Source organism: Protopterus annectens, chromosome 9.part0 (assembly GCF_019279795.1).
Source record: "Protopterus annectens isolate FY-2018-M chromosome 9.part0, PAN1.0, whole genome shotgun sequence".
Taxonomy (NCBI): domain Eukaryota; kingdom Metazoa; phylum Chordata; order Ceratodontiformes; family Protopteridae; genus Protopterus; species Protopterus annectens.
This window is the reverse complement of record NC_056743.1, coordinates 1,576,218,451-1,576,230,805: the sequence shown is the minus strand read 5'-3', so window position 1 is coordinate 1,576,230,805 and position 12,355 is coordinate 1,576,218,451. Positions and strand designations below refer to the sequence as shown.

Genomic DNA, 12,355 nt, shown 5'->3' with positions numbered 1-12,355 from the left:
TTCTGGCCTGAAAAGACTGTGCGTGAACATAAGGAAAGGTAATCTTTTCTTAAATTGACAGTTATTCTTATGCGTTTTGCTCCTTGAATTGAACTTAAGGATTTTCAAGAGCTGACACCAACTGTTTATTCATTTAATAAATAAGTACTTTTACCTACTTATTTAAGAATAATTTATACATTACTGTTTTGTTTGTGCCCTAATAATACTGCCCTTATCATATTAATTAACAGACAATGCACCATTTTAATATAACACTATGTATGTGTTTGTGTGTGTGTGTTTGTTGTTTGTGTGTGTGTGTGTGTGTGTGTGTGTGTGTGTGTGTGTGTGTGTGTGTGTGTGTGTGTGTGTGTGTGTTTGTGTGTGTGTGTGTGTGAGTGTGCAAGTGTGCACGTGCCTGTATGTTTGTGTAAAATTGAACATTTGTCTTTTTCTATTGGTATCTGCTGAAAAACAACACAGTATCATATTAAGGGTTACATTATTTTTTTTAATTTTATACCATTTACTTATTCACCTTGTTAGTTTTCTTATTTACTCAGTGTCCTGTTTCTCTCAGCATGGTACATGCCTTCAGACTGGCATACAATCAAATGCTTTGCTGAAATCTAAGCATGGAATGATGACTGTCTGACCTCTCCCCACTATTTTTGCCTCTTATAAAAAGTAAATCAAATTCATAGGGTTTGACCTGCTTCTCATGTATACAGAATGGTGATCAGCTGTTACTGTGTTACCTTCTACATTGGGAAAACGGACAGAATGTTGAAGGAACGTATCAGGGAACACCTTTATCAAATCAGGATAAAATCACAAGTGAATGCTTTATCCAAACACATCCTTAATACAGACAGCACACATTGCTTCTCTTTCTCAGTTTTGCAAGTTTTACAACCTAGTATAAGAGGCGGTGATGTAAAAAACATCACTGAGTCTGTAGAGGCCCAATGGATTATAAAAACCCGAGCACATTGTCCCCGGGACTTAATGACAGGGTTCCTTTGAAACCCATGCTAAAAAGCAGGAGACACAGACACAAATGAATGATATTCAGATGCCTTCACGTACATCAGTGCATATACATTACTACTCATTATTATTATTATTTTTATTTTACACTCATAGAACTTCAATACATTCACACATTCCATATGTTTCATACTCTTCATACTATTCATATTCTACATAATGCTGCTTTTCTAAACATTTTAAATACATAGATTTCTTGTATGTTTTATACATACAGACATACATTACATTATATTTTATATTTACATGTAGTATTTGTATTTATATTTAATGCATATATATATATATTTACTTTTATATTAGTATACTTAATATATTATGCATTACATGTTTTTTGTTGTCCAGCATTTTATATTGTTGCATATAATTAAGTTCTTGTTTTGTTTTATGCAAATGCATTTTTATTTCTTATTGAGTTTGCACAGAATGAATTTATTATGTGACATTCACACTGAATTTATGGTGTTTCTATATATATATATATATTCACATACATATATATATATAGCTTTTAATATGTTTTATTATTATATTTTATTCATTATATGTTTGATATAGTTCATTAAACTAAATAGATTTAAGATTGTATATATGAATAGTCGTTACAAACTTTTGTTATAATGTTATAAAGTTAATTGTCTCTTTAAATGGATGCTCTTTGTGCTCATCAAACATTAATGATCAGAGTATAAAAAGGGTGTGTTTGTTAATTGTGAAAGTATAGGTTTGAAAAAGCACTTGTTGCGAAAGCGCTTACCATCGTTTGTTTGTGGATCCAATAAATCTACTGTCTTTTATCTGAACGTCTGAAGCCTTTTGAACTTTACAATCATTTTATTGTGAATACGAATATACTTTGTGATATTTGGTTACCAAGTCCTGTCTTTTCTGGCTTTTGGTCTGAACATACCTGGACTAATTTTTTTGATTACAGCGTTTTGGTCCGTTCATCAACTAGAATGCTTCATTGCTTAATTTGGTCTGAATAGACCTTGGTTTACTGCTGAAAGTGCAACTTTTTTGGTTTGTTTGCAACACTTGTTTTAAGTGCTTTACAATGGAATAATAGTGAAGCATTTTATATCTCGTTTTGGTCTGAATAGACAGTGTCTTAATATAAGGAAAGGTAACCCTATCTGTTACAAATATTTATTCCACTTTATGCTATCTGAACTATCCTGAAGCAGTTTGAATAAACCAGGGTTAACGGCCGATAGTGCAATCTTGGCTTATCTTCAGCTTTTGTTGTACGTTCCCTGCAACGGAACAACAGTGGAACTTCTTTCACTCTATTCTGGCCTGAAAAGACTGTGCGTGAACATAAGGAAAGGTAATCTTTTCTTAAATTGACAGTTATTCTTATGCGTTTTGCTCCTTGAATTGAACTTAAGGATTTTCAAGAGCTGACACCAACTGTTTATTCATTTAATAAATAAGTACTTTTACCTACTTATTTAAGAATAATTTATACATTACTGTTTTGTTTGTGCCCTAATAATACTGCCCTTATCATATTAATTAACAGACAATGCACCATTTTAATATAACACTATGTATGTGTTTGTGTGTGTGTGTTTGTTGTTTGTGTGTGTGTGTGTGTGTGTGTGTGTGTGTGTGTGTGTGTGTGTGTGTGTGTGTGTGTGTGTGTGTGTGTGTTTGTGTGTGTGTATGTGTGTGTGAGTGTGCAAGTGTGCACGTGCCTGTATGTTTGTGTAAAATTGAACATTTGTCTTTTTCTATTGGTATCTGCTGAAAAACAACACAGTATCATATTAAGGGTTACATTATTTTTTTTAATTTTATACCATTTACTTATTCACCTTGTTAGTTTTCTTATTTACTCAGTGTCCTGTTTCTCTCAGCATGGTACATGCCTTCAGACTGGCATACAATCAAATGCTTTGCTGAAATCTAAGCATGGAATGATGACTGTCTGACCTCTCCCCACTATTTGTGCCTCTGAGTATAAAAAGTAAATCAAATTCATAGGGTTTGACCTGCTTCTCATGTATACAGAATGGTGATCAGCTGTTACTGTGTTATTCAATGCCAGATAGCTGTTCCTTATGGAGTTTCCTGCATGGTTCTCCACGGTACTGTAAAGCAAGGTCTTGTAGGGCAATTGTGCTGTGCAGTGCCTTTGGAACAAGAATGCCTGTCATGGAATGTTCTTTAAAATAAAGCAGATAATGAAAGAAAACAGCAAAATAAGAGTTTTGCTTTTATTAGATTAGATTTTTTTTGTAGGCATAATTGAAAATTGAAACCCCAGACTCTAATATAGAAAACTGCAGTTTTATTCTTTGGGCTTGACTTCATTCCAGCAGAATAGCTGTCTGGTTGTGTTTATTACGGGGCTTCTTCAACCATTCTGGAAGTGCATTAAAGACTGTGATGTTTTTCAAATATTTAGTTTAGAATTTATATTAAAAAATGACAATGACACTAGGGTACACTTTACAAAATTTACTGTGAAACTAAATGAAATCTCAACCAATGTGTTTAGATCACACTGCTCCTGCATTAAACTGCTTCAAGTAGAATTCAGAAAAAGAAAGACGGGAGAATATTATACTCAGGGAAACAGAGGTAATGCTGGGCAAAACAATCAGCTTATGTACAGCAGTGATGGTGGTGGGAAATAATAAACCTCTGCACTTTAGTATCCCTCAAGAAAAATAAATGAGAATATATATATATATATATATATGACAAAGATTAATATCCTTAGTTCTAGCTGGGTATTGATACATTAATAAACATCTTTTAGTATTGTACCCTGCCAAGGATTTCATTTCTGTGAGATCATAAATAAGAATTATTGTTTTATCTTGTGAGACTTCACTCAATGTTCTTTTGTAAAATGAAACAAAGTAACTTAAGAGTTACTGAGGCCCCATTGAAGCCATGTGTTTAGCTTTAAAAAATGCACTGGCGACCTGTTCTTTAGTGATGGTGGTGGAGAGGTGAAGGGCATTTCTTGGGGGAGAAATGGGGGTGATGGGGAGGTGAAATTTGAGCTGAATTTGTCGGCCAGTAGATTTGCTACGTATTCCAACTGAGTGTAGGTGATGCCATGTACAATTACTTCTACATATTGTTGGATGTCGCCCTTAAGATTGTGGACATAACTGAAAAATGTCATATGGTAATCCTTAGCTTTGGAGGCTATTTTACCTCAAAGTCTGCTTTCAGAGACTTGTCTAGTTCCCTGATTCACTTTCTGTTTTGCACATCCCATCTTACTTGTTGACATGATTTTCTTTCGTTTATACCAGGGGTATACCAGTGTGGTTTGTTTTTGCCATTTACCCTGTGTTTAGTTCAGTCTGCCAGTGTGGTTTGTTTTTGCCATCATTTACCCTGTGTTTATTTCGGTCTGCCAGTGTGGTTTGTTTTTGCCATTTACCCTGTGTTTATTTCGGCCTGCCAGTGTAGTTTGTTTTTGCCATTTACCCTGTGTTTATCTCGGTATACCAGTGTGGTTTGTTTTTGCCATTTATCCTGTGTTTATTTCGGTCTGCCAGTGTGGTTTGTTTTTGCCATTTACCCTGTGTTTATTTCAGTATACCAGTGTGGTTTGTTTTTGCCATTTACCCTGTGTTTATTTTGGTCTGCCAGTGTGGTTTATTTTTGCCATTTACCCTGTGTTTATTTCGGTCTGGCACTACCATTTCCATGCAGTTGTTTATATGGTCATAAAGGACTTTTTTGTATGTCTCTGCATAGATTTCTGTGTTTTTTGTATTTGGAGGAACTTGGAAATGAGATAAATGTCCCCTTAATAGGGGGTAATTTACATAAGAAAAGTTCTTAATGTTTTTGGGGTTAGGTGGGGGGACTAGATTTACCTTTATTTCAAAGGAGACCATTTTGTGATCTGAACTTACCAGTGAAGACATTACAGCCCTCTCCCATATCTGTGAGTACCAAGTCTAGTATATTTGTTCCCCTATGAACCTATGAACAAAACATGCTGGAGGGATATGTTCCTGACCCAGAGACTCCCCAGACTATGGAACAGACTGCCCATACATGTCAAGCATTGCACCTCTTTGGCCCTTTTCAAAAGGAACCTTGACGATTGGATGGGAGATAGGAAATTCACCCTGGGGATCACGTCAGTCGCCCTGCTAGGCAGGGGTCCAGGGAAGTAAATAGTATGGAAGAAATAGCCAGGGAATTGTTATGGCTAGGCTTGTATAGGCCCTAGGGCCAATAGCCTAGTACCAACCTATGAACCTAGTAGGAATGCAGACTAGCTTCTCCAGGCCATTTGAATTTACTAAGTCAAGAAATTTTTAGGCCTGCATGTTAGTGCTCATATAAGCCTACCAATTAATGGAGGGTAGTTAAAATCATCCATGATTATGGTATTGGGCTGGATGGTGAGTGGTTTTAGTAACTCCAGATATGAGGTATTGGTTTCCTGGTTCATGGTGGGGGACCTGTAGCTAGCACGAATATGGTAATGGATTTTTCCCACAGTTATTGGGACATGAAGTAGCTCACGCATATCATATTGTTTGACCAGCCTTGTGGTGTGCTTATCCTTTATGTAGACAGACACACCTCTGCCTTTTTGCGGTTTCATGTTCAGTGGCTGGTCGGAAAGTATGAAAGGTGTTATAGCCATGCACTGCCGGAGTGCTTTGCATGGCTTTGAACCATGTTTCAGTAACTGCATAGATGTCAGCATTCTCCAGGTGGAGGAGAGCTTCCAGGGAGTGCAGTTTCTTGTTGAGACTCCTAGCACTGAGCAGTAACACCTTTAGCTTGTCCTGAGTAATGTTTGTTATGTTGGAAGGTGTGTCTATTTGGAAATGACTAAAAAAGGCACTATGGGGTGGATTATGTTTAGCCAATATCCAAAAGCCTAGAGGTGACAGGTGAAGACCATCCCTAGCAAAGCAGCATGGTCTGTCAACCATGTCCTCCCAGACTGACAAGTATATTGGACCCCTTGGAATGACACCAGTAATTAAGCCAATTGTTAAAGTCAATCATTTTGTGCTGGTATTGGAGCATCACCCTTGGAGATGGTAGAATGCTGCTCTATGCACATATTCTGAAAGCTCAGTCATGTCTCTCTACATATACTTCAAGGAGGTACATCTCAGTTCATTTACACACACATTGACTGTGACTGAGTTATACTGGCACTTAGGGGTAAGTGATCTGAGTGCTTGCATGATCTGGTGAATCTTGGTCCCTGACAGGCAACTAACTGTAACCTTCCTCTTATCCAGCCTGGTAAGACAGACACCAGTGTGTCTCACAATGGAGTCTCCTTTGAAAAGAATATTGGGATGTGGAATGTTTTGCCTTATGGGGTTGGTAGTTGAGGCACAATGAGATGTAGATTTATGTGTTGTGATGGGAATTGTCTTTGTTGTGTGCATGTGGAGTTTCTGAGGACTGCACCTTAGTGGCCTTTGAGGTTTGGGTAAGTTACATGTGAGCACCTCTGCATATGTGGGTCTATGTGTGGTCCTTTGTGGGTGTGGCGAGTGATGTGTGTGAATCGCTGACAACCTGTTTATTGCTTTTTGTGTCTGTATGTGAAAGTCTAGCTTCCAGTGTCAATGTGTAACTATGTCTGTCACATACTGTATTTGTCTGTTTGAGAATTAGGTGGTTGTTAGTGTACTTAAAGCATTGTTTCTTTACCTCAGGACAAAGCTTGATGCAGAGATGGCAGGAAAGTGCCCATCCATGGTTGCAGGTTCTAATGTGCATTTGTAAGGGATAAGAGTGGAGGGTGTATGTAACCAGATGACAGAAGGGTGCTTACTTGGTGTAATCTGCAGTTAACCTAACCAGCGATGCTGTGCAGTGTCCAAACTAGAAGCTCTCTGAGCAGCAATAGTCATGGGTACTATAATAAGGTAAAGTAGACCTAAACAGTCCTAACTAAATGCATAAATGCTGCTCTCCATGCAAACTAGTTGCCCTGTGAGTAACACAGAACAACAGTAAAGTTCTGAGGTGTTTTTATAAGGAAATTTCAACTTCTGGTGAATGCGTGTATACAAGGCACCATTAACCACTGCTTTGGGAAAAGAAGCTCAGATAGACCAAGTAAACACCTACTGCCACTAGATGTTTAACCCCAGTCCTTCTAATGTAAAAGCACAATAAAAGATTCTCCAGAGTGAGATACTACCACAAACAAAGTTGAACTTAAGGAAAGACAATAAATAATTCAATATAATATCAGTATATTTTAAACATCTTATAAAAGTGTTATTATTTAATAAAAGTACTTCAATTTGTAGAAATGAGCCAAGAGCCAATCAATTGTACAGAATTTATAAAGGTACTAAAAACAAGGTAAGTTAATTAATAAGCCCTCCAGCCAATAAAAGAAGTACATTCAGGAATCTCTAGTGTGTTTCCTTAACCTATACAGACCAGGCTACTGCCCACTGCTACTAGATGGAAAACCTTCTGTCCTCTTGATGTGAAAACAGAGAAACAAGCTTGTTGGGATGTAAAAAATATACTACTTTATCTAACAGCTAGCTAGGTAATGAATTCAGAGCAAGTAAATCAGTAGAACAGACAATGAGAGGCAAAATGCACTTTTTTTCAAAATAATCACAAGGGAAGGCAACTAAATAATTCAGGATATAAACAGCAGTGTAGAAAGGGAGGAGCTTATAAAGCTCATTTTACAATAAGGAAGGGCAGCTTAAAGGGTCAATCTCAGAGTCTAAAATTCTGACTGAAAGAAACTTGTCCTGATACCTCTCATTTGTCACCACCCACTTACAATGCCATCATCAACCTTACCCCTGGTTTAAATCTACTTTATGCAGCCCTGTTTTCATTCCCTCTTGTGAGCACAATTAACGCTATTCAGTTCCTGTCAAAGCTTTCAGTCCCTGCTCACTGGGAAATACGAAGGTTATTACATGTGTGTGTGTGTGTGTGTGTGTGTGTGGTGGGGATGGCTAGGCAAGACTCTGTGTCTACTTTTTTATGAACTTGTCAAAAAGCTTATCTTAATTGTGCAGCACTTTATCTCATTTATTCTGCACAGTGTAACTGCAACAGTATAGTCAAAACGGTAGAGTTTAGTGAAGTCATACTAAATTTTAGCAGTCTCTTGATGTATTCCCCTTACTCCATAGTAAATCAATCTCAGAAATGGTATGTAAAACTGTCACAGGTTGCCATACTGTACAGCACACATTGTGCCAGTAAGTTTGGGGCTTCATTGTTTAAAATAAATCTAATGCTTGTATCACACATATGTGTTTTTTACAGCAGATCAGGAAACCATTATACTTGTCTAGCATTCAGAGATCAAAAAACAAAACTCGAGAAAAGAAGATTGCTTCTACTACTGTTCAAAACTTGCATCATTCGGATGCTTTCTACAGAGCAAGTGGCAGTCATGCATTTAAAGCACTTAGCCAGCATTCAAAAATCCACACAAAATAAAATATGAAATAAAGTGAACAGAAAACTCTGTTTACTAATGTTTTAGCTTTGCATTGCTCATATGCTTTCCTGCAAAGTAGTAGCAAGTGAGGTTATAACATTCCTGAAAGGCTACTTTTCTATGAAGATAAAAAGCACAGGTGAAACTAATGAATGATTCAGTGGGAGCTATTCTGAATACAACTGCAATTTGAGATGGAATTTGACTAAGACAATTGAAACTTCCTGTAAACACCCCTCCCCCAACCCCTGCAGCCAAAGCTGGGACATGCTCAGAAAGCCAGACTGAAAATGTAAATAAGGATTAGAATCAAAACAAAAAATCTCTAGGCTGCCCCTTTAAAATCACCAAAGTTATAAAGCAAATCAAGGAATGGCAGGGTAGGTAGGAAAAATAACCACAAGAGTCACCAACAGTGCTTGAAGTTTTTGCAGGCCTTGAATCTTAGAAAAGACAAAGCCACAGATATTCTCTGCATATTTCAGTATCACTCAAGAAAGAAATTAACCAATGAAAAAAATGTAAAATGTGCAGTCTGGATAATTTAAATGTCTGCCTGCCACACAGAACAAAAACTTCAAGCCAAGCAGATTTCTTAAAACAGAAAACTAAATTGAATAAATAAAACAAAAAGCAACTCTATCACAGACAAAAAAATAGAGTTGCCTTCCTCACCAAGCAGGGGTTCACCAAGACTGCTTATAGTTTTTACAGGCCTTGAGTCTTATCAGAAGAGACAAATCACAGATATTATCTGTGTATTTAAATATCACTGAAGAAACAATTTCTCCAGGTAGTTGATTCTATCGATGTTGCTGGCCCGAGTTTACTGAAGACCTTTTCTCCTATGATAGTGCCAAATCTGTCTTAGCTATCTATCTATCTATCTATCTATCTATCTATCTATCTATCTATCTATCTATCTATCTTAGTTAATATTTGTTGACTGGGTTGGTCCAGCTGAGCCGAAGGTCATTTTCAGAGGAGACACAGGGAGAAAAACTCCACAAATGCATAGGCATTGCAATGCATAACTACAAAATACATAAAAATATAAATATATACAACAAGAATGACAATTTAAGGAAACTGTACAGATTAGAGATATCATATGAGATTGTTAATAGATTTTAAGAATCAGTGATGTGCAGGCTATTACAGAGTGAATGTTACACAAACAGAAAAAAAATAAAAGACATTCTTTATCTTCAGTTTTCCTGCATAGAAGCAGTAGGAAAGAAAAATGTTAGGTACAGTTTTATGTATTTAATTGTGTAGTAAAATGCGGGTTCAAGGTAGAGTAAGATAGAGGTAGTAGGAATAATACAGTGAGTTTAGGTGGGAGAGAAAGGAAATAGGGTGAAACTGGTGAGGGAGGGGGTGGGAGACAGGTTAGACAGAGAAAAGAAAGATCAGTCTGGGGGAATGATTATACCCTGACATAATATTGCTTAGGTGTTTCTTTAATGCATTTCTGAACTGATATTTGGACTTAATGGTTCGAATGTCAAGTGAAAATTTATTCCAGTTTTCAGCTGGTGAATAGCTGTAGAGGTCTTTGTCGAAGTTGATCTTTGGCTTGTATATAGTAAAGAGATGAATGGCACATAAATCGAATGGTATATAAATGGCCTATACATTTCATAATTTAATATTAACATATAAGTGCTGTAAGAATGAAGCATAAGTGGCTAAAGAGGATATTAGATTTTTTGTATCGCAACTTTTCTACAGAAAATCATAATCTGGTTGTGTTTCTCCCACAGTCAAGAATTTTTATTCAAACTAGGGCTGCAAATCTGTGGAATAAGCTTCCTTTAGATAAAAGAAAAGCTGGAAGTGCTGAATATTTTAAAAGTTTGGTATTAAGGTTTACAAGCCAGAGGCTCCATACCTCGCAACCTCATATCACAAGAAATCTGGACAAAGGAAAAAAAGAATATTGGGACAAAGCCCCAAAATAGGGACAGATTTTAAATATTAATCTTCTAAACTTAGACAATTGATAGAATAAAAGGTTTTGTGTTAGTATGTATTTTCTGAATGTTATGAAGTCTGAAATTCAATTTTTTTTTTTTAAGTGGCATCAGTCATCAATGATTTGCCAGAAAACCAGAATTTGTAACAGGAACAGATCAAAAATCTAACTCAAAAATCTGGATGTTCTACGAAAATATGCACAGTTAAGAGGTATGGCCAGAGCTGTCATTTAGCAGCCTCTTGAATGGCTCTGTTGTGCCCTGAGTTTTCTTATTCATAACACTGGATATAACATAATACCCAGTATTATAAAATAGTGTCCATATACTCATGAAACAGACAATGTATTTACTCAGTCTGTGTGGTATAGAGATAGAGAGTCTAAGTACATCCTAGTAACCTATGTTCAAGTAATGGCATAAGAAACTGGAGGACATGAGGTTGGCAGATGGAACTGAGTAACACCTGCAGTCTTGATTATATAGGAGGAAGGAACAAGAGTGTTGACCTGTTGCCACAGACCATCAGGAGTGTGAGGTTAGCTAGTAACATTAGGTCACGACATCAACACACTTCCAGGTGAACCCAGAGAGGGCTGGCCATATGTTGAAATCACACCTGTAGTCTCCTGTGCAGCAGCAGTTTGGGTATCTCAACTTTTATGGTATAGAGTTAGGCTAGTCTGGAATGGGGATCCACATGAATGACAGACTACACCCGCTCTCCTGTCAGACTGCACCCACTCTCCTGACAGACTGCACACCTGACTCTTGTTCCCAAGGGAACGAACAAGCTGAGAAGGCATGTACCTTGCTCAGGAAATTAACTGTCTTAGGAGCTCTTATCCTTTCTAGGGAGTGACCAGGCCTGGCTCTCATCTCATTGGAGGAAATAATGGGCCAGTTAGATACAGGAAAATAAGCCTTTGGGTAGAACATATGGATGAAAAGAGCTAATATATTTAAAGCAGATGTTACCAAATAGGAGACTGTAAGGGCAGTGGCAGTGTCCTGTCATAACATCATAACATACTGCTGGCATACATGAAAAAGTGTGCAATGAAATATTTAACATTGCTATGGGAGTTGCAGTAGGTCTTTGGAATTATTTTAATAAGAAAAAAAAAGTAAGCAATGTTGCCTGTGTTTTCAGTTAACTGAACATTAAATATGCAGTTTTAGCTCAGGATTGCAAAACACTTGTGATGTTACCTCAGCAGCTGTATTTCCTTGAACAATTGCAGTAGTTTGGCATTGGTGCTATTACAACTGTTTGTCACATGCTGAATGAAATGATTTACAGCTCACACTCTGAAGATTGAGGATGACTTAACCAGAAGCTTTGTTGTGCTTATACTTGTATAGTCCACAACGAGAGTACTAATTCCAGAAATGATGGACGCACAAAATGCCAGGCCGACACAAATATGGTTCCAGTAGCTATTCCTCTCTTACTCATTATGACAACTTTGTAAGGAGCAGGGAATGTATTAGGTATGAGCAATGGCAATCAAACGTTTCATCACCTTTTTTGTAGAAAACTACTGAATTAATATTTTTGGTAAAGACCATAGGAGAATATAATATAGTTCAGTGACCCACTCTTCATTAAGATATGATCAGATGAGTACATAAAATTCAGCAAGCTAGAATGAACAGCATAGTTTTCACTTGATGGTATCTGCCACCCCCACCCCCTCTCAGTTTTAACAACTGAAGTAATAAAACTGACTTTATAGTTTTCATACCTCTGGGTAAGCTATGAATGCAATCAAATGGATGCTATTTAATTAGGATATGGCTCATTGTATTACAGCTTGATAAAAAAATGGCAGTCAACTAAACAAATAAAGATAGTCCATTTACAAATAAGATTCTGATTGCCTGGACATGA

General features: G+C 37.0%; 1 protein-coding gene across 10 annotated transcripts in view; it reads left to right on the top strand.

Annotated features, from left to right (window-relative positions):
* The window catches only part of LOC122812189 (adhesion G protein-coupled receptor L1-like), a 3,245,860-nt gene that overhangs the window by 1,209,423 nt on the left and 2,024,082 nt on the right, over positions 1-12,355 (top strand). The window contains exon 1 of one of the 10 annotated variants that reach the window (XM_044084516.1): positions 1,998-2,362. The exons of the other annotated variants lie outside the window; for them this stretch is intronic. The gene's annotated coding sequence lies outside the window, so the exon portion shown is untranslated. Of the gene's footprint in view, positions 1-1,997; positions 2,363-12,355 lie in introns of those variants that run through there. 10 annotated transcript variants of the gene reach the window in all.